A 22,241-nucleotide genomic window follows, 5' to 3' on the forward strand; every position below is an offset into this window, starting at 1 on the left:
AGACACACGTTTTCGCTTAGGTACGTGTTTTTCCAAAATACCGTAAATGGTGGTATAAAAGTCAGAAACATTTTTGTCAATATCTACACCATATTTGGGCCAAGCCACTGTAGATAAAGTTTGATTAAGTTTACTAAAATTAGCCTTCGTGAATTGAAATCTGAAACTAGAGTCGTATTTAGTAGCAATGCTACTCGGAGAATTTCTTTCGAATTCGTATGCTATTTCCAGGGAAGGATGGTAAGGGTCTTCAGGTACAGTAAGAGGTTCACCCCGGCTTAGAGTACATTTTGATGTATCATCGACAAATACCAAATCAAGGGTCCTCCCGAACATGTTAGGAATTATATTTATCTGTTTAAGGCAAAGTTCAGTTATTTCGGCTAAAAATTCGTTGTTGGACAGGTTAGAAGAAATAGGTACAATATTCTGATCAGATATGGTCCATAATACATGCGGGAGATTGAAGTCACCCAGGACTATCATCGAATCAATGGGCTTCATCAATGAATTAACAATTTTGAGCAGGGAAATATGATCCATATACACCGAAGGATCAGAAGATGGTGGGATATAGCAGACCGCGATATAGACACAACCCATTCCGAGATTGTTTCTAATGCATTTGAATTCTGTAGAATCAGTAATGGGTAAATTAACCTCAGCTGAAGGTACAATTGTTTATGCTTAGGCCCATTGATCAGGAGATTAAAGATAACTGACTGATGGGATGAGGAGAAGATAGAAAGTGTTGAGCATTTTTTGTACAGATGTCCGGAAAAAATGGTCGATCAAGCTTTTCGTCGACTATTTAATAGAGCTTTGGCTGTACTGAAATTGAAGGCTATATAAGAAGCACAAATTGTTTAAACTTCTGACATATTTATTGGAGGAGGGGCATTAGCTCATTCAGTGGTATCATAATGGACCAGCTTAGTCTGCCATGCTACTCTATAACCTAACCTAAGCTTATGTGAAAGCCTAATCTTTGCCTAACGACATCAGTGAAGAGAAACTTGGTTGTAATGTCGTAAGCCTTTTGTTCAAGCTAAAGCAGTTTTTATAAATAAGGTGTACATTTCTTGGTGGGTTGGCTATGTGAGTAAAAATTTCTGCATGAGTATGTGTGAACATGTGTATTTGGATTGTTATGAAATTGGGTTTTTATTTACGTACAAAGTATTATTTGTTTTTTCTCGGAATTTATAGTCTACATTCATATATGAATGTGTTTTTGTGCATGTGCGTATATTTTTGTTGCTTTGTTAGGTTGGCGGGGCACGTGTAATTATAATTTGTGTAACAACCTGAAGTCTTGTAAAAAAGCTTATTTAACAATTTGATTCAATGTTTATTCGTTATGTGGTTTGTGTGCGAGTTTTGGTGTAAGTTAATGCTCCTTCCCTTACGATAGGGGAAACGCGTGAAAAGATTGATACATGAAAGGTGTGAACAATTTTGTTAATTTATCGTCTAAAGATGTTTTTTTATTTCTGTTATTTTTTATAAATGTTAAGCAAAATGTCGGACACATTTTTTTTCATCGACGTTAAACGCTTAATTTTAGATTTCGTTGACTTTTCACAATTTACAGCAGTTAAACTTTTTCGCTAATTATAAACCCAATATGTATTGCAATGATAAATTACCAAAATTTTCCTCACTCCCCTTTAATCATATTCGTATGCCGTTATATTTGTTTTTTTCATTTGTCTTAATTTTATCGCAGAGAAAAAGTTTGTCAGGTGCTGTTGGCAAATTGCTTCTTTGAACTTTTTTATTTACATTTCTCATTTGTTATTGTAAAAAAGTAAATTAAAATTGTGATTGTTTATGATTACCTTAAAATTCTCAATCGGCTGCATCCCAGCGTTGAAAATTTGATTTTACAATATTGTACATTCTTAGCTGTTTGGGTTGTTCTTTGTTGTTAATCTTAAAATAAAAAGAAAAGTTTATTTAAAATTTGTACATGCGTAAATATTTCAATAACTGGAATTAAGTGCTTTTTGTGGAAATTAAGCATTTCCTGCCGTTATGAAAAATTTGAGGACATAAAAAAGTTGGTTTGAAGCTTTTAGGCAAACCTTCGAATAAAACGTATAACATAGAGACTTCGTGATGAAGGCGTTAAATTATGCCGAAACGCGTAGAGGAACATAAGCTTTTTGTTTTGTTCAAATATCAGCCAAAAAGCTCTAAACCAACCCCTTTATTACTCTAGAACCTGGCCTAGTGATGACATTTAGGGAATGAAGAGATAAGCTGATTGTACCAGCTCTAAACCCTTGGGTCGATTATTTTATAGAGGTGTTTGAAGGTAGTTATTTGCTATATCGAGCCAATACCGCCAAATTTCTGTAAGTGACAAACATATAATTTTAGAGTGATGCCTTTCATATTGTAACGATTTTACTTGCAAATCCTCTTATTTGCCCTTTCGCTAAGTTCGTGTCACTAAACTGTTGAATAAATAACTCCAATATTGAATAATGGAAAAATGGCCTTTATTAAAGTACTTCACAATAACACTTATACTTTGCAACTAGCTCGCTTAATAACCAAACTGATAGCTTAAATGAAACTGACTTTCAAAATAATACTGCCATGGCTCGCTAGAATCGAAACTGCTTGATAGCTCAAATCAAACTGAATTCCAGCGCCTCTACATTTGCTACCTTTTATACTCTCTGATTTCAACGTTCGCATTTTCTAGGCGCTTCCAGAATCTACTAGTTGCCTTCAGCTCTCAAATTTCTCAGCTGTAACTACAATTGCACGATTTTATAGCTTCTCTCATTGCATACTTTCAGGAGTATCTCAGATATATGCTTGTGTTTGTGCATTGATTCTCCGCTGCTCGTATACGTACATGGTACATATGTGTAGACGCAATTATTGTTCCGTTTATGTAGATACATAATGATTGAATTATTGATGTGAATTCACGTCACTGCTTAGCATCGGCTTAGAGATATCAGCACCCCTTAGTTTTGCTAATATTCGTAACAATATTTTAAAACGCTTTAAGCTTAAGGGTTTCCCATAAAAGCTTTCAAACTAACGCAGCTAATACATTACAGCAGGTTTTCAAAAATGGGAAATTTTGTTCCTTACATCAATTTGGCTGTCATGGCTCGATTTCGTTTTTGTGTTTCGGAGACTTCGGAAACAAGCGGATCAGACTTCTTATTAGAAAGGTTTAGTAGGAGCTAGAACAATCTATGGAGTGACAATTTGGTAATACTTATATTTTTTTATGATACAGAGCTTAAACCTCATATGTAGTTCACATTTGAGAGCACAGAGGGGACAACTACAAAATTTATGCGAGATCTAACTTCCTGCCATAAAATTTTAAGTAGTTTTCTAGTAACCAAGTGTCTCGCTTCTTCTTTTTCTTATTTTAGCGATAAAGACATTCCCCGAAGGTTTTGAGGCGTGTTATTGATCCTAAGCGCCACTAAGGTACCAGCTCGGAAGTGATTCAATACCACCACGTTAAACCTTCTGGACCATGCCGCCCCACACCACATAGTTCCGTGAGGAGCTTGGCGTCGCCAGAGCCTCGCCTGCTTAATGATACTTAATGAAATATAATTAATTTATATAGCGGAGCAGCCCAGATTATATCTGCTCATCAAAGGCATCAGCACTGGAGCAATGCATTAAGAGCCAGTCAGTAACCGGCATTCATCGACCTTTTATAATTTAATTCCGCCGAACTTTAAAATGGTTTCAGATGACAGATTAAGTATTGTTTTAAGCGAAGTGCAAGCGTAAGCGTAGCCTTTGTAAGTGGTATGTTCTATGGGGGAATACAGGATTTAAGCGCAAGTTTAGTTGCTACGCCGAACAGAATATTATGGGATTTTTTATCGACGAGTTATCGGTTTGTTTTAGGTGTATCATCGACAATGTTTGATGAGTTATCGATTTTCTTACGGCAGCATTATGCATTTCTAATAGATTGCAATGCTTAATAATTTTTTATCGATAAGTTGTCGGCTTTTTATCTAAAAATGAATTATTGAAAGTTTATCGATATATTATAAAAAATTTATTGTTCTATTGTCGAACAGCTACCGATTTTTTATCAAAAATTTATCGACTCCTCATCGATAATGTATCGATGTGTTCTCGAAAAATGAGAGGTATGTTCCTGTAAAGCTAGTTAATTTATCAAAAAGTTTGCAATTCTGTATCGAAAAGTTAGCGGTATGTTATCTAAAAGTTACCGATTAGTTATCAGAGTGTTACTAATTTGATATCGGTGTGTTATCGATTTGCTGCGAAAAAAATTATGATTTGTTATAGGAAAGTTTTCTAAAAATGTTCCCCTAAGCTCTTCTAGAAAGCCCTAAATTTTTTATTTCTGGTAAAATAAACTCTGTTGTAGCTTGAGACCAACACCTGGGCGAGCTCTAGTTAAATCAAATTAACATTGAACTTTATGAATACATATAAGGCACTCACTTTTATCTGAAAAGATCGTTAAGATCGGTCGTATATATAATATATATTCCATACAATTAATTGTTTTATTACGTGAATTTTTGAAATTTCAACATATTCGTATTCTGCTCAATTCGTGAAAGGTAAGAGGTCTTCGGCACAGCTGAAGCCATTCTAGTCCTGAGATTCAAGGTGTTGATAACGGCAATACAAAGCTTTATAACTTCAGAGCTTCCAGTATCCGTCAACCTAACGTACGCGAGGAGAGTCTTGTTACAAAAATGAATGTATCATACTCAAATTTAGCAGGCGAGGCTCTCGCGACCCCAAGTTCGCCATGGCACCAGGGGGTGAGGGCGGGTTGGCCTAGAACGTTTAATGGAGTCATGATGGTCGGGCTTGAACCTAACCGGTGCTTGTTACTGAAACGTACCGAAACTATGTCTGGCAAAGGACCATCAACATCGATGAAACTTCCCAACAGCTTCGGAAAATGTCCCGCCTTACTTATTTTTAATTCGATAAAGCGAAAGTCAATAACATTTTTATTAACATCCCGTGCCTTATTTGCCAAACATCTAAATTGCTTACTAAATTGCCTACAAAACGTTAAGGACACACATTGCGAGTGCACAATTCAATCGAGCACAAAAGGGAAGCCACAAAAGCTTAGGCAAATGTATATACATACATTCCTTGCACAAATATATACAAATTAGACATACATGTGTGTCAGTGTATTAGAGCTTTCGCTTACAAAAATGTTAACTAAAATGCTTATGCGCTTATAAACACTTTAAATATTGAAATGTCACTTTAAAATAATAAAACGCCATGCTAAAGGAACAAAAAAATAAACAACTTAAAAACAAAGAATGAGATAAGGAGTAAAAGAAATGGGATTCATAAAAGAAGCAGCAAACAAATAATACAATAACAATGTAGTACAACAAAAAAAAAAAATCAACGAACTCCACTTGATATCTGCATAAACATATATATAGGTATGTGTTTACGTGGGCGTGTGTGTGTGTGCATGAACTGAAATGAAAAATAATACGAGCACGCATGACGTATACGTAACATATTTGTAGCCGCCCAGCAGTAAAACAAACTAGTTGTATACTAGCTAAATACAAATTTGCCATATATGAGAGGGATACGAGTGGGTGCCGACGCTCAGCTCATAAAGGACGTGCTACTAATATAATATTTATGTGGGAGTTGGTTAAGGTTTTGCTGAGCATCATTTGTTATTGTTGTTAAAGTTGGGTTATTCACAAAAGTTGGCGAAGGTAGAGCAGCGCTTGAACGGCACAAGACGTGCATTGATTTTTGGCTTAAGCAGGATGCTCCAGGGAGTTCAAAAGTAATTTCTGTGTTGGTGTATAGTGATGTCCAGCCCTAAACTGCCTGATTTTTTTTTAATTATTACTAAATGCGCTCAGAAAATACTAGTTGAAGAACTAGATGTTGGCTGACTACTTTGAATATCCACTGCTGGGATATACAAAAAACATACCCACACACACACATATATACAAATGTGTATGCACGTTTGCATATTTAGAAATCTTCTGTCGAGTGTGTGCTGTGTGTTTGTGCATTTTCACATTTAAATAATTTAAAATTTACGACAATTGCGTGTAATAACAGCAACCACAAGAGCAGAAGAGCAAATCCAAGCAGGAGCAGAGTTGAGCGAAAGCCAGCCAAATAGAAGCAGATTGTGGCAATTTTTAGCAAGCTGCTTCTTTTGTGCCTGCTGTTCTGTAAGAATCACCATAGTCATACATATCTACACAAGTGTGCATACATATTGTCTGTATGTATATGTGTAGATGTAATATATTTTATTGTATTATTTCGTCTTCATTTGTTTACATTTGGTTTATGTCCAACGGTAAAACGAGTTTTATATGAAAATAATGTAACAATTTTCATTTAAGTCACATTTCGTTTAAAATGGTGAGCATAAAATATCCTTACGGGCTTGATAAAGATCGGATTAAGGATGAAGATAAAAACACATTTATGATAGATGCGAAATCTTTTAAATTCAATGCGGGTGGTATGGCAGTCTGCCCTAAAAAAAAATAAAGATTTTTAAAAAATCGGGGCTATATGTCATTGCCTGGATAAATAAGAGCCCACGTATAAAGACCATCTCGTTCATACTTTGAATCTGATTAATAAGTAAGTACAATGTATCAATTCTTGCAAATCATAGAAGCGCTGATATTTATTGTATTTGTTCTAGATCAATTATATTTAGTATATAGGTGATAGAGATAGAAGCCAATGCAATTTCGAAAAAGTGAGAAGTGGTGCGGAACGGAATCATTTAATACATCGCCAGCAGACGTAAAATAAGTCCTCCACTACGATGGAAGGACCAAGGTGAAAATGATTTAAACTCTCTTAGTTTTCTAAATTGGCACCAGTTGGCCTAACAAAGCAGCGACTGGCGCTATTTGTTAGAAGCCCAAATCAGTTAAAGGGGCTAAGCACCAATTGAGTAAGTAAGTAAGTAAGAAATACCTTGAATATATAAACCAATAATATCTTGTATATGGGAAATGTTCATCTAACGATTTGTTAAAGTTAAGAGTACCACCACTCGAAGTCTTACAACACCGAAGAAGTGAACAGTGGCATTTTTCGTTTTGTGCTCTATACCGATTCAAGATCATTTCGGGACTATTTCCCAATCCCTACTTTGTTGTGTTACTATTTTGGGTATAGTTTCTAGACACCGAAGCCTTAAAGAAACATATGCCCAGTAGATTCTTTTCAAGTATTAGCTATCTTTGAGCCATCGAAATTAGTTTGGCTGTTCTGGCCAATTCAAACCAACGAGACTTCCAAATACCACAACGGCTTATAGTTCATATAGATTTTGAGCTAAACAATTTAAGAAAAGTAGTCAGTTTTTTGGTTACCTGGATATTGGATATTTTCGGGTTATTTTCTGAGTTATTTCGAGGCTATTAGAGAATATTTTCAATCTTTTGGGAAGATTTTTTGATTTTTTGGATGAACTCGCTATTGTTTGGTATTGCGCTCAGATTTATTTCGGGGGAATTTCTAGACTACTTCAGGAATATTTAGAAACCTTTTCAGGATTTTTACAGGGATCTTTTCCACGATATTTGAAGATGTTTTAGAGTTATTTGGGGACGAAGAAGGAATTGTGGTCGAAATCTTTAAATAAGCAACGAGACCATTTCATGACTATTAAGGGATGTTATACGTATAGTGTCGGGACTATTTTCTGACTATTATGGAAATGTTTTCTGAGCTATTTCGAGACTTTTTAGGGATCATATCGGAAGGATTGCTACAGAATATTTTTAAACTTACGCCGGATCATGTCCAGATTGTTTTCGGAATTATTTCAAGACCATTGAAGGATCATTTCATAAAAAAATTGTTGCATGGGAGTATTGGGATAGGGGCTATCGTTTTATGTATATCCTTTCTTTTATGCATCATTGCGGGTTTATCTCCAGATTATTTTGCATTATAGCACAAGTTCGGTATATTTTTGGGACCATTTCAATATTATTTTCTGGACTGGGCTGCGCAATAATACATATATGGTTCTATTCTGAACTCATTTTCGTTGAAAAGAAGCATAAAGGATACAGAGGCTACCTCTAATGAACTTGAGCGCGTTCAGATTAACAGTTGTAGCTATGAAAAAAATGTTTATGATAACTTCCGTTGGGATCGGTAGATTTTGTTCGACTTATGGCATTAAAAGTATTTTGGAAAGAGCAACAAGAAAAGTGGCGGGGCACGTCTATTTTCAAAATTTGTTTAAGTTTTGTTTTTTGCTCAAACATACCATTACTGAGAGAGGTTAGGTTAGGTAGGTAAATACCATAGGGTTTTTACAAACTTTGTTGAGGTTAGACCTTTAGGAAAAGTGGGCGTGATGTTTAACCGATTTTAATTATCTTCAGTCAGTCTATATAATTTGACAAGGATAGAGTCTCTGCCGAATTTCAATGTAATATCTTTAACTGCTTTTGATTTTGAGCTTGTTAAACTTCCAAATTTCTTTTTCTAAATGTAGTTGAGGCTACGCCCATATTCGAAAACTTTTTAAAATTTATGTTTTGCGTTATAAAGCCAATCCAGCAGCCAAATTTCATTAGCTTAGCTGTATTCGTTTTGGAATTATCTAATTTTTTCCAATTTTCTAAATTTTCGATATCGCAAAAGTGGGCGTGCGATTTCGCTAATTTTCAATACTGGGCCCAGATAAGCCCGTGTATGGAATTTGGTGAAGATATTTGAACGGACTTGGTTTAATCAAATTTTTTTCGCAACTGATGATTTGGAAGTCTATATCTATCTCGATTCCTTTATACCTGTACAACCAACAGTTATCCAACCAAAGTTATAATACCCTGTGTGCAAGTACAGCTGGGTATAGAAAAAACAAAAATTTGGCAAAGTCTAAATTTACGGTACGGGAGACGTGCGAATTTCAGTTTTTAAATTTTGATTCATTTATCTCCTATACAGAAAACTTGATGCTGTGATTATCTTAAGCATTGTTTATGCATTTAAATTTTCTTGGGTTTTTGTATTTTGCATCCCCTCCAAGAAAATAAAATGGTATATTAAGTCTGGTCTGAGACTAGAAATTGTAAATTCTTAAAATAAAAAAGATAGACCCACCAATAAATATGCCAAAATAAATTAATTTTACAATGCCAGTCTGTTTGTTTGAACGCAAAATGAGTCCTTTAATATTAAAGATATCTTGACGACAATTGGTTATCGCATATATTAGGGTGTCCGATTATAAATTTGTGGGAACTGACCGGACCGTAACATATATCTCCCATATAAGCGATTTTTGGGATATAAGGGTTTCCGTAATTTTGTTTCCTTTTTTGTTTCTTTTCGTTTTGGTTTTAAATTCTGCTTTCTGTTTACATTGGGGTGCGATACGTTTAAAATATTGTGGCATTGAAAATTAATAAGGAGAGAAATTCGGAAATCGTTAAAAATTCAGGCTAAAACAATATATAATCCAACGTAAACAACTTGCCAAGGTCTTATCTTGATTCATTAAAACGCACACGAATGCAGTTATTTTGCTTTGAATCGATCCTTGAAAATAGCTCATTAATTACAATCAAATAATTCAAGCTTAAACATATGCATCTAAGTATGTACATAAGTAGTTATGTAAGTACGTAGCAATTGAAACATCATGAAGCACTAGAAATCTACTCAACCTAATTTTGTTTGCTTTAATTTTTTTGCCTTGCCTTGAATTAATAAACTTTATTTATCTTAAATATGCAATTTTCCCTGCCAGTAATTTTAACGTACGTATGTTGCTGCATTTCCCTGCACTTTTTCTTCAACTTTGTTTTCACCCTTTTTATATCTGATTCATTCTATTCAATTTGCTTAAGTTCTAGCTTGTTAGTTTTTGTTTGTTCATTTTGCTTTTGCACATTCATTTGTGTCTCTGGCAAGTGACACTTGTTAGTTTAGTTTGCATTTTTTCTATTGCCCCCCCCCCCCCCCCCCCCCCCCTCTTCTTGGATTTCTGATAGTTTCTTGTTGTTGTTTTTCTTGTTCTTCTGCTTGCCTTACATTCGCTCGACTGCATGCCTAAATGATGACTGCTTCATTTTCTGCATGCTGCCACTCAAATGCGACAAGAACAACAACAACAACAATTATTTTCTTTTGACTTATTTTTTCTGTTTTTATTGCTTTTATTGCTTCTGCCGCTCTTTAAAATAACTGCATATGGGACATTGCATGAATGGCCTTTACATGGCCACATACATACATACAAACATATTTATTTGTTTAATGAGTGCCTGCAGTGCCTCCGTGTAAGCAAACCATTTGCATATTAATGGCTAGAAAACAAAGTATTGAGGAAAAAAATATTAAAATGCGGCTCAAAAAATGTGAAGCTTCTGTTCCTCATCCACTACTACCGCTTGTCTTCATCTGCGTACGTCTTTCGCCTTTACGAACTTTGCCACTGTCACCTGCCCTTTTCATTTCATTCATTTTTATCCAACTACTGTCATCTGCACATCCCTCAGCACTGCACTTTTTGGCTCGATTGTCTCACTTTCCACGTTTTGGCCCACTGCCTTAGGCCTTTTATGTCGGAAGTGTGAAACTTAAATTGAGCAACTAAAAGTGCCTACTTTGTAGACCAAATTTTTATATTTCGTTCGTCGCCGTCTTCTTTCTTAGGCGCTTGTTTTTAGTCTCTACGGATGTATGTATGCTTGTATGCTCTATTCTCTTTCCATCTGCATTATGCTTTCAAAAATACTTATGTTCATACTTATACTTTTAGAAAAGAGCACTGAGCTCCAGTACATGCCAACATATTATACCCAATGGTAAGTGTAATGAACATCCATTTTCCCAAAACAGATTTTTGAGCCACATATTTGGGCCATAAGAAGCTCGTTTCGATGAATGACCCTGGCTGAACGTCATATTTTCTGCAGATCGCCGACCACCAAATTCCGGCCAGAAGGATCACGCTACTTTGGAAATGGTCCGACGATTTATAAGTTGGCTCAAATCACGTTTACGTAGGAGGGGAGGAATTCCCCACTTCCAGTTTATTTTTTCTAGAATGGGCTAACGATTTCGTCTTGCTGAGGATACTGATTTGGGCCGTTAGATTGTCCTTATCTTGAAATAATTATTGTTGCTGTTTTCGTAACGGAAAAAAATACCCGGAAGTTTAGGGGAGCTTACGGATGTTGATACGAATGGGGAAGTGCATCTTTCGATTGAAACATTGAGTTGAAACACTTTCTTATCCCTATCCCTATTACGCCACAGTTGACCTTAGATCTCTAGCTATTAATCTATCAGAGAGGCTGTTCATTTCTCTAACCCTAGTAGCATCTTTAATGTTATTCTTCTTCTTGTAGTGATAAGGAGATTCCACAAAGCTTTTGGTGAGTTTAATCGATGTTGAAGGTCCTTTGCCGGATACTGATCCGGCACGTTCAGGAAAAAAGCACCGTTAAGTTATTGCCAAACTATTTCGAGAGCGATTTGACATGACGACGTTCAACGCCAGAACCTAGCCAGCTAAAAACAACGGGCAAGGTGACCTCTCGAAAGTGTTGCTCTACACAACCTGGTGAGTCGCCGTAAACCCCCCTTCCTTGAGCGCTGTAATTTCCGCTTGGAAGTGATTACTGTAATAGGGCAGCTTATTTGAAGATTTCTTCTTCCTTTTCCCTTCCCCTATCCTTTTCCTTTTTCTTACCCTTTCACTTTCCCACTCCGCTTTTCTTCCCTTTTTTCCTTAACACTTTACTGTTCGCTTTTCCTTTCCTTTTCCTTTTCTTTTCCTCTTTCTTATTCTTCTTTTTCGATTTCCTTTTCCCTTTCCCTTAGTCCTACCCTTCCTCTTTTCCCATCGCTTCCCCTTTCCCATTTCCCTGTGTCTATGCCATTACCTTTTCTTTTTTTCCATTTCCATTTTCTTTCTCCTTTGCTTTTTCCTTCTGCTTTCCTTATCACTTTCAACTTGTATTTTATTAAACTTTCACTTTCCTTTTTCTTTTCGCTTCTGCTTTCCCTTACCTTCACAATCAAAGAATACATGAATTAGTTTACCGGGTATAAAAAAGAATTCCAGGCCTTCTCTTTTTGCTTCCTCATTTGCCTCGGCTGCTCATCTTTCTCCTTTTCCCGTTTCCTTTGGCTATGTGTCGCTTTAATGCGCTTTTGCACGCCTGGTGGCGTTAGATGGATATTTGTTGTTGTTACTATTACACTAACTATTTGTCTTATTGTTGCTTTTTGTTGTTGCTTCTGCGACTGCTGGTGGTGGTTGTGTTATTCAACGTTGCAATTGTTATGCCTCACACGCACAGAGCACCAGCACAAACATTCGCATTTTCTTTTGTATTCCCAGTGGTTGTTGTATTTCCATTCATGCATTTATACGTATGCGCTTTTATTTGTGCATTTATGCATATACATATGCGTGTGTGTGTTTGTGTGTGTGTTAGCACCGACAGTAAAATGTTGTTATCCATTTGCATTTCTTTTCATTGCATTCCTTGTTTGCAAAATTGCATGGAAAAAACGTTTGCACTTGCATATGTAAATGCTTATGAATTGTGAATTGTGTAGTGTGCGCATGCATATGTATGTATGTGGGTGTGTTTGCATATGAATGTGCATTTGTTATGTTTGTTTGCTTATGTGCACTTGTACGTTCACATAATACATATATTTGTGTGTGTGAAGAGGTTTGAATTAATTTTGCAACATTTTAAATTGGGCGCAATTAATTGCAAAATTACCTTACACACACACACACACACACGCATACAAATACACACACGCACCCACGCATACTACTCACACTCGCTGGTGCACTTACAAAAGCGCATACCTCGAAACAAACACTTGAGCTTTTCATTTCATTTGCATATGTTTGTGTGTGTGTTTGTGTATTTGCTTTTGTATTGCACTTTGCCATTTGTTGTTGTTGTTGCCATTTGTCTTTGTAAGTGTTGCATACTTTTACGCGCTTCAAGTGCCCAGCATATGTTTACATGTATGAGTGAGTGCGCTTTTCATACCCATAAATTAACATGAAAAATGAACAATTAAAGCTGGTTGTATTGTGTTGTTGTAAGTGTAACAGTGCCGAGTGTAATAGCAAAAATAATAAAAATGTGCAAGAATCATATAACTGTAAACAATGAATGTTATATAAATGAGCAGTGAAAAAGGTTAATAATGATTGTTGGTGGTTTTGTAAATTGTGAAAAATGTTTTAAATGAAATAAGAAAAAAAAATATATATATAAAACGTTTCTTGAGATTATCATGACATCTCGAATTGAATTGGAGCCTTAAACTCTAAAAAAAAGAAATTTGTATTACTTAAATGTAAAACCATACAATTTTGCAAAAAACCCTTTTTGAAGTGAACACTTTTTTCCAGGGGTTGAAACTGTTATTCCTTGTATAATATAAGTCCTTGCAAAACTATTAATTTTGGACTTTAAATATGTTTGGATCAAGATAAAAATTATTCCGATAGAACTAGTTAAACTCGGAATTTTAAATATAAAATTCCCGAAATAAAAGTTAAATCAAGACTTTTATTTTTTAAGGCCGAAATAAAATTTTTTTTAATTCGGATAAGCTATTTCTTTGTTGTCAAGCGGGACTTTTTATTTCCGGACTTTTATTTTTAAAAGACCGAGTTTAACTAGTTCTATCGGACTAAAAAAATAAAAATACAGATTTTACTTTTATATGTGGACTTTTATGGAAAAAGTTCGAAAAATAAAAAGAATGCATGATTCGATATGATATTGCTATAGGGATACCTGTGAACTCTAACCAGGACCAGGACTTTTTCGACTCCGACAAAAAAAATTATTATTATTTTCCGTCCCTGCTTTTTTCTCTATGTGATATGAAGGTACCTAAAGACAAAGCAAAGCAGTCGTTATGAGGCAGAGAGCTGGGATTCTTCCAAAGAAACTGAGGGATATTTTTATGTAGGAAAAAGTCCTACAATGTGAAGAATGCTATAACGAATCGGGGATCTGTTGAAGGTCTACAAACAAAGTATAAGTAGAGCAAAGAGAGTATCATTCAAAAAATTTTGTGAGGTTATAGAATGCTCTGGCAATGTTGAGAAGAGTCCTAACAATTGTTGGTAGACAACACATTCTACATTGATCAGAGTATGTAGGTTGGAGTTGGTGTGTAATAAAATGGGAGATAAAGACTTTCTCCAAATTTAAAAAGCCAGATCCAGATGGAATATTCCCTAGATACTCCATCTAGTGCAGATTATTAATGATCAGTATAAAACCAGCTCTAAAAGCCTCGCTGACAGTAGCACCATATGCATAACTTTAACAAAGGCAGCGACTGTGATTACTTCCAGATAAAAAGGAGGAAATAAATAAATAGGGGCAAGATTTGCACACAGTAAAACAATCTGATAACTGTAAGTAGGATTTAGAGCATATTCTAGCTTCTAGTATTTGCTCAGGAAACGAATTTATTTTATAACATAAGTTTTTCTTGCTGATGGGGGTTGTCAGATTAGTCGGCAATATAGACACATTCAGTCCGTGTGAGGTTCCTACAGAGCAGACAGTCAACCTAACCTTACCTCTAGCCCTTGTTTGGAGCCTTCCTTAATGTCGAAAGTGGGAGTACACTGAGGGACATTTTACATGTTATTAGGGTGTCGTGAACAGGTGGTCTGGATCATGCTGATGTGACAATTTTATTAAAATAGAACTGGTTCTTATATCGAGTAGATACAAGGTCCTTCAGCTTAGGCTACCAAAAATTAGAGAACCACCGCTGGTAGCTTGCTTGCCAAGTTAGAGGAGCTTGGGATCATTCTTGATAACAAACATCCCTGGTAAGGCTTAATTTGGCTTGCATTGGTTTATGGCATAGGAGACAATCAGATTCTCCGATTGACTCTCGTCTAAGGGGAGCTAAATCGTTATTGGGCTAGTACCTACCAGTGACGTTTTCAACAAATTTAAACTTGCCAAAATCATTGGGGAGTTCTTTTATCGCTACAGGATGAAGAAGAAGAGTAAACGCTGTGGGCCGTAGTAGTTAACAGATTGTACCCGTATTGTATTGATCAATGCCTGAGTTGCTCGAATGGCTCCAGATAGTGGTTTATTTTAGTAACGTGCTCATTCTCTCTGAGTGATTGGTTAGGAAAATGAACGTTCGCAATGTTTCTCACATTATTCCCGTCCTTTACCTGTTTCGTCACTATTTATGTGTGATTATCATGAGCGGTTTCGATCCACCTCCACGCGAAGTTTTTTCTAGCATGCAAGTTTATTTTGCTGCATGACAGCGCGGACAAATGTCTGCGCTCTCTTTGATAACTTCTGCCTTTCCAGAGCTTAAGGTCTGCCATGTGCGCGGGCTGCCAATCTTCGCTTCTTTGATCATACAGACAGTGGACAGCGTCGCTGGAACCATCTCATCGGCCGAATTATTACTATCCACATTGTTGTTATTTTAACCACAGGCTTTAAGGTCGTTATGGATATTGACAGCCCTTTGCTTGAAGCTGCGGTATAAGCCAGATTATAGATGAACGATTCTTTTCCCACTTTAATATTTTGCTATACGGATTTTTCTTGCTTCTTGTGCAATTAGTATACGTGAGAATATTCTTCGGAAAATAATAAAAAATTTTTTTTGGGAGTCGAAAAAGTCCTGGTAAAAAATTGTCCTAGGTGAAAATGTTTGAGTTCCCAGGTATCCATATAGCAATATCATGTCGAATCATGCATCCTTTTTATTTTTCGAACTTTTTCCATAAAAGTCCACATATAAAAGTAAAATCTGTATTTTTATTTTTTGAGTCCGATAGAACTAGTTAAACTCGGTCTTTTAAAAATAAAAGTCCGGAAATAAAAAGTTCGGCTTGATAACAAAGAAACGGCTTATCCGAATTAAAAAAATGGTTTCTTTCTTCTATCTTGAGAAAAAAATAGAATTCAGGGTCCGTCTAGAATAAAGATAAATTGTAGTATTTCTAGCTCAAGTCAGCCATAGGTCCCTTGGCGTGTGATATACCAAAGGAAGTGTCATAAACCCACTCTGCTCCGCATTGTCGTTTACCTAAGTAATCCTCTAATATCTTCAACTTTAACAATTTTGAAAAGGGCTTTTCTTAGGTGTGCCAATGTAAATTAATTATAAGTCTTATGACACATTTTGAAACTTTAATTGCTTTACAGTCACTCTCTGTGTAATACAAAAATAAATATTGACGGTGAAAATGATACTATTTCAGTTTCCAACGTAAAGCTCAATTTGATTGAAAATTTAATACATCTAGACAAATTCGTAATGCGAGTAAATCTTTAAAACCACCACAATATGCTCTCATGCCATTAGCAAGGTGCTACGGGGGCGAGCTCATACCATCACCAACATAACCTTCTCAACTTTACTCTAATGATGCTCACCTAGCGTGGTAGTGACATTAATGATTGTGAAGAAGCGATAGTAAAGTTACCTTCCTTTTGGGTGAACGAATGAAAGAACCGTCTGTGGCAAGCTGGCAAAGTGTTTGAACGAGACTGTGGTGTTTGGTTGCGGTGGCAGTGAAATGTTCAATGATGTTTTTGGTCGCTGTGTTAATGCAGCTCTACCGCATTTTTACTAGCATCGCCTTTAGTACTAATGTCAGCTGCTGGAGTTGGAGGTTTTGCTACTAATTTTTGCTGTTTGCTTGTGAGTTTAATTAGCCTGCGGCTTCGCAATGACTCAATTGACTGCCGCAATGGCGCACAAAGAAAATATTTTTTGAATGTATCACTGGTGTTTTTGAATGCGGAAACTTCGTAAGGGACGCTTAAATGAGATGAAGTATGGTGAGCAAAAGTGGATTGAAACAAATTTTGGGCTGTCGCCTAAAATAATTACGCAGCAAATGTATATACACAAAAGCTCGCGCGCCAAAAAAGCACTATGCCGTACCTGAAATCTAACGCAGTTGCTGCTGTGCAAGCCACGAACCGTTAAATTGGCTGTTGCTTCTTTTGCTTCTTTGGCTTTCGCTATCGTCTTCCTACATTCATTGCTAAGATGTTAATAACTTTATTTCTCTTTGCATAATCATAAGCGTAAAACAGCTTTCTTCAGCTTATTTCATTTTTGTTTATAGCCGAGTGCATGAGCTAATACGTTTTTTGTTTATCGTTCGGGAAATATTTGCAGCTAAAACGATAAAATTGCTTTGCTCTGGGATTGAGTTTTACGTGGCTTATCCGTAAATGTTGATTTAAATCTCTCCTCAGAGCGTGTGCCGTATCTTAATATCACTGCGTGCTTTATGAATTGCGTTCTTAAATGTTAAGGTCAGAGATGGGTCATTGATATGTTAGGAGAGTGGAAAAATGATTATCTCGAGTTTGATGTTTATTAACTTGTTGCAGCCGAATATGATGAATTTTTAGCAGGGAACTCAGCTGTTTATAGCACGAAGGTTTTTAGCAGGAGATTGTTTGGATGGTTCCAAAGTAGTGGAAGGGGTAGGGTCTGCGGTACACTGTACTGATCCGGAAATAAATAGATCCTACAAATTGCCAGATCACTGTAGCGTTTTCCAAGCCGCAGTATAAGCCTTATCCGAGGCAGTGAAAATACTGAAAGAGAGTAGCTTAAGTTGGAGCCTTGTTAACTTTTTAACGACTGCCAAGCAGCAATTGAGGCAATAATTCCGCATAGCACAGCATTCAAAAGTGTGTTAGAATGTAAGCAATCACTAGAAAGAATAGGGCGGGGTAAAGCATACATCTATATTGGGTCCCAGGGCATATGGCAATAGATGGGAATGAAAAATCGAATGAATTATTTAAAACGGGCGCACTCCTTTGAAGCTTGCTCCGTAGATGTCCCAATTAGATTGGGCCAGATTGAAAGAAGGCGAGAGGTGCACATGATCGACAAAGCGCGAAAGGCGAAGATCCAAGCGCGTGTTTGCAAAATGTCGAAGATTATGTGTAGGTCTTACAACCTTAGACTAACGAAGTTGCTTCTATGATTAAAAAGAGAGGACTGTAGACTCATGACGAGTATTCTGGCTGGACATTGCCTTCTGGCGTCACATAAAGAATGTAATACATAAGTGAACCAGAAAATTTTAGAAACTATAAGGCAACATCCAGAAATCATTTTAGATAATTACGGTGCATTACCTAGATTACGTATTGTAACGAATATTAGCAGCATTAAGGGATACTATCATCTCTAAGCCGATGCTAAGCAGTGACTTTATGCACATCAATAATTCAATCATTATGTCTACACATATGTACGTACACGCAGCGGAGAAGCAACGCAAAAACACATGCAGATATCTTATCTGAGATACGCAATTATAATTGTGGAAGTGTCGCTCACAAACACACGCACATATGATAGCTATACACGTACAACTGTAATTATAATTATAGCAGATAACCAACTAGCAGATGTTAGAACAGAAGCGCCTAGAAGATGCAACGAGGAAATCAAAGAGTATAAAAGGCAGCAACAGTAGAGGCGCTATATTCATTTTGAATTAAGTACGCTATCTGTCGGGCAATAGTAGTGTTATTGTACTTTAATAAAGGTCATTTTGCATTACTAAATATTGGAGTTATTTATTCAACAGTTTAGTGATTCGAACTTAGCAGAAGGTTGCAAATAAGAGGATTTGTAGTAAATTCGTTACAGTATTATTATCAGCTATTTTTGGATGTTATCGGAACTTTTATATATGTGAAAGTCTGTGCAATGAAAGTGAAGCAGGTTCCGTTATTTTTCAATCATTATTTCGGAGTTGCTTCGGAGTCACTTTGGGATCATTTTGAGACCATTTCGAAATAATTTCGGTGGTATTTCTAGATGATTTCGATACATACAAATTATTTTATCATCATTTCGGAGCTGTTTCGGGAATTTTTTTGGAATTTAATATACATGAAAATCTGAAAAATTTTTTGAAAGTGACGCAGGATTCGGTATATTTTCATGATTATTCTATAACGGCTTTGGGCTGACTTTTGGATCATTCTGGAACAATTTCGAGATTATTCCTGGAGAACCATTTCGGAGTAATTTCGGATTTTTTTTCAGACGATTTTGGTTCATTATCCAGATTTTTCCAGCATAGTTTTTCAGCTGTTTGGATGTTTTTTTGGAGCCCTTATATACACCGAAGTCTGAGAAATTTTCTGAAAGTGAACCAAATTTTTGTCTATATCCATGTTTATTACTATGAACGGATTATTGTAGGACCATTTTCAAATCATTTCGTGATTATTTGCAAATGATTTCGGCATTATACGGATCATTAAAGCATGATTTCGAAACCATTTCCGAGATTTCTAGCGATGTTACGGTGATTTCTAATCATGTTAACACCGTTCCGACTAGCAGTGGTACCTCTGTAGCGACTGCCCCCACGACACCACTGTTAATTTCATTAACCTACCCAGTTTTACCTTCTCTTCCACCTGTTTCTCTACCTCCTACAACCACAGTAACCGACAGTTTGGCAATGTTTTTGGCTGCCAACAACCAAACGTTACTGACTGATTCGAACAACAACGCTAGGCCAACCAGCGCGTTAACTGCCACTTCTCTTACAGTAGCTCCATCTTCTGGTGTGATACCTGCTACTACTACGCAGGTGACTGCTGTGCCACCTCGTAGGGCCATATTTGTGTCAAGTCTATATGCATCTCTAACGAAATATGACTTTGCTAATTATGTTTGCTCTAAGCTCGGTGTGTCGCCCACCAGTAACATCAATGTTTATAAATTTAACTTTAAGTATGAGAGAGACATATCCTCGTTTAAAATATCTGTTTCTGATGCATTCTTCGACAAGGTCCTTGATCCTTCTTTTTGGCCTGTACATACGGTGGTACACTTATTTACCAGGAAGTCGAGGGCTGGACCTGTCATAGCGGTTAATACAAATCCAAAACACGTAATATCGAACACAGAAACGACAACACAAAGGTAATTAGTGATTCGGCCCATCTCATCATTAATTACCAAAATGTTCGTGGCCTACGATCAAAACTTGCCCCCTTTTTCCTTAATAGCTTCACTTTTACGGCACAAGTAGTCGCCTTTACGGAGTCCTGGCTAAAGCCTGATAATTTTAATTGTGAGGTATTTTCAAATAAATATGCTGTTTATAGGCGTGACCGTATTTCTAGAGCAGGAGGTGTTCTTATTGCTGTTGATTCTAACCTCTTTTCTGAGTTGATATTGCTGGACAATATCTCTCATATCGAATTTATAGCAGTTCGGTACCTCTAGCGTAATTGTTTGCTGTTCATACATTCCACCTTGTTCGGATATGGATGTTTATGCTAGTCATAGCTCGGCCATCTGCGATTTGCATTCGCAGTTAATTGATAATGATCGACTTGTTGTTGTTGGTGATTTTAACTTGCCAGCAGTTAGTTGGGTTAATATGAGTGATTCAAACTTTTTAACTCCCACTGCTCAACACGATTTTCTCAATTGTAGACTCATCTCTTCTTCAGATTAGCAACATTCCAAATAGTATAAACAAAATGCTGGATTTAGTATTTGTGGATGGCTCAGTGGGTACTGCCCTTACTCAAATTCCACCTTTATCCCTTCCAGAAGACCCTCTGCACCCTACGCTTGAGATATCACTTGATATCAGTCTACACCGCAGGATTCAAGTACAGTATCGACCCCATTCTAGATATTTCTACAAAGCCAATTTCATTATGCTCAATGATCTGTTGGCTTCCCATGATTAGTTGGATCTCTATGCATGCACTGATATCGATTCGGCAATCTCCATATTTAGTGTAAACTTGACGGCTTCTTTGATACCTGTATTCCTACTCGCTATACCCTGTGTTCGAATAAGCCGCCTTCGTTTTCAAGGCAACTTATCAGACTTAATAACATCAAATCTAGGCTTTCTAAGAGATTCAAGAAAACGGGAACATCTGCAAACTTCTCTAAATACCTAATAACTCGTTCTAACTTTCACCGTCTTAATCGGCTTTGTTATAAAGATTACTTAAGTTGTTGTAAAGCTAAATTTTTTGACAATCCAAAAAAGTTTTACAGTTTCGTAAATTCAAAACGGAAAACTTCTGGGTATCCTTCCTAATTAACCTTTGGTTGTAAAAAAGCTTGCACTGCTGACGATGTTGCTGAACTATTTTTTTAGTCCTTTAAGTCCACGTATTCATCCAGTGGTTTTCATTCCGGTCAATACCCCTATCGCTTAGATAGCTCGAATTCCATTACGAATCCTGCTATTGATGGTAATATTGTTCTTCAGAATCTTCAATCTTTGAAGTCCAACTTTTCTTCTCCGGGACCAGATGGTGATCCTAGTTGTGTGCTTAAGTACTGCGCTGAAAACATATATGAGCCTATTTTAAAATTATTTGAGCTTTCTCTGGGATCTGCGTCATTCCCGTCACTTTGGAAACAGTCTTTTATTATACCCCTATATAAAAAAGTTAGTTGGTCAAAAGTTGAGAACTACAGAGGTATTGCTAAACTTTCGGCTATTCCTAAAGTTTTTGAACAGATTGTTACCAGGCAACTTCAATATCAGTGCTCTTCCCTTTTATCTCCATGCCAACACGGCTTCATTCGTGAAAAGTCAACCACTACAAATTTGCTAGTATTTACCTATTTAGTTATGGAAGGAGTTTTAGCGAACAAGCAAACGGATGTCATCTATACCGATTTCAGCAAAGCATTCGATGCCGTCAACTATTACTTATTCGTAAGCTTGATTTACTGGGCTTTCCGTTTGACCTATTAATGTGGCTGAAAAGCTATCTTTCTAACTGGTCCCAAAAAGTTCTTTTCAAGTGTAATCTCTCGGAATCGTTGGGAGTTTTCTCCGGGGTACCTCAGGGAAGTCATCTAGGCCCTTTGCTCTTTACCCTGTTCATAAGCGACTTGCCACATATAATATTACATTCCCATATTATAATGTATGCGGATGATGTGAAACTTTGCTACACTTACTGTCCTACCGATTTGAGTTCCTTTGATTATTTTTAAGCCGAATTAGACTCGTTCCATTGTTTGTGCACAACAAATTTACTATCTTTAAATTGCTCTAAATGTAAGCAAATAACGTTTCACCGAGTGAAACCAGTTTTGAAACCGTATGTAATAGATGGTACCCCTTTAGAGCGTATATCTAGTGTAAATGATCT

General features: G+C 36.5%; 1 protein-coding gene across 3 annotated transcripts in view; it reads right to left on the reverse strand.

The window, feature by feature from the left end:
• The window catches only part of DIP-gamma (Dpr-interacting protein gamma), a 229,466-nt gene that overhangs the window by 82,023 nt on the left and 125,202 nt on the right, over positions 1-22,241 (reverse strand). For all 3 annotated transcript variants that reach the window (XM_067778387.1, XM_067778388.1, XM_067778386.1), the window contains exon 3: positions 1,842-1,935. The gene's annotated coding sequence lies outside the window, so the exon portion shown is untranslated. The remainder of the gene's footprint in view (positions 1-1,841; positions 1,936-22,241) is intronic.

This window comes from Eurosta solidaginis, chromosome 1 (assembly GCF_040869045.1).
Source record: "Eurosta solidaginis isolate ZX-2024a chromosome 1, ASM4086904v1, whole genome shotgun sequence".
Taxonomy (NCBI): Eukaryota; Metazoa; Arthropoda; class Insecta; order Diptera; family Tephritidae; genus Eurosta; species Eurosta solidaginis.